This window comes from Atta cephalotes (assembly GCF_000143395.1).
Source record: "Atta cephalotes unplaced genomic scaffold scaffold00041, whole genome shotgun sequence".
Taxonomy (NCBI): domain Eukaryota; kingdom Metazoa; phylum Arthropoda; class Insecta; order Hymenoptera; family Formicidae; genus Atta; species Atta cephalotes.
In genome coordinates this window covers 691,331-692,478 of record NW_012130105.1, presented here as the reverse complement: position 1 = coordinate 692,478, position 1,148 = coordinate 691,331, and positions in this window count along the sequence as shown.

The following is a 1,148-nucleotide window of genomic DNA, read 5'->3' as shown; positions in this document are numbered from 1 at the left end:
GCTACAGCTTCAGTATTTTTTAATATTTTGTAAAAAGAAATATATTTATATACTCAAAAGACAGACAAAATAGCACACAAAATTTTGAAATAATTAGTCAAATACAAATCATTTGAAAAATACTTGAAAATTACCATTTCTTTAGCCTCCTAAAGATATCCCCCCTCCCTCCTCCCCCTCCCCCCCCAAACAGAGAATTTGTTTTAAAACAGAGAATTTGTGTTTTTAAAGCAGAAAATTTATATTTGAAAATAGAATTTGTGTTTTTAAAACAGAGAATAGTACATGTAGGTATTCAAGTAGGCAGGTAGGCAATCAAACAGTACGCAATAATTTTTGTGCGCAAACGAATGTCGCAAAAATGTAGGCAAACGATGCTGTAGACAAACGATGTTGTTGGAAAAGGGGATTCTCCCGGAACTTACATGCTTGTGGTAAATTCCGATGTAAACAAAATTTTTAAGTATACTTGCTAATTGTTTCAATCACAGATTTTTTGCTGTCTTATCAAATTAAAATTTTATTAACTACTAAGGCGAAATATACAAATTTGTGTATTTTGGTGTATATATACAACCAGGGCTTGGTAAAATAACCGATTATTTAAAATAAAAAATAATAAATAATAATAAATAAAATAAAAAATTTTATTTAAAATAAAAAAATATAGGTTCCAAGAACTTATAACTTTAAAATATTAAATAAGAAATAGGTTATAAGAAATTATTTAAAATATAAAATAAGAAATAGGATCCAAAAATAAATCTATTTATTTAAAATATAGATTAACTTTCATTTAAAATAGAAAAATAACTTTTATTTTAAATAAGAAATATGTACTTTAAATAAACGTTTCAAATAGTAAACACAAAATATTTTAATGATTTTTAATAAGTCAAGGCTTATTAAGTCTTAATTTATTGATTATATTACGTTGCATACACGAGCCTATTTTTCTATTTTTAATAATTTTGTTTCTTTGAATATGTAAATATACATTTGTAAGTACAACGTTTCAGTTTTTTAATAATTATAACCTATAATTAATATTTAATAGCATTAATCTTTTGCGAACCACAGGTAGAAAATTGGAATGAATCATATGTGGGTATACATATATATATATATATATATATATATATATATAT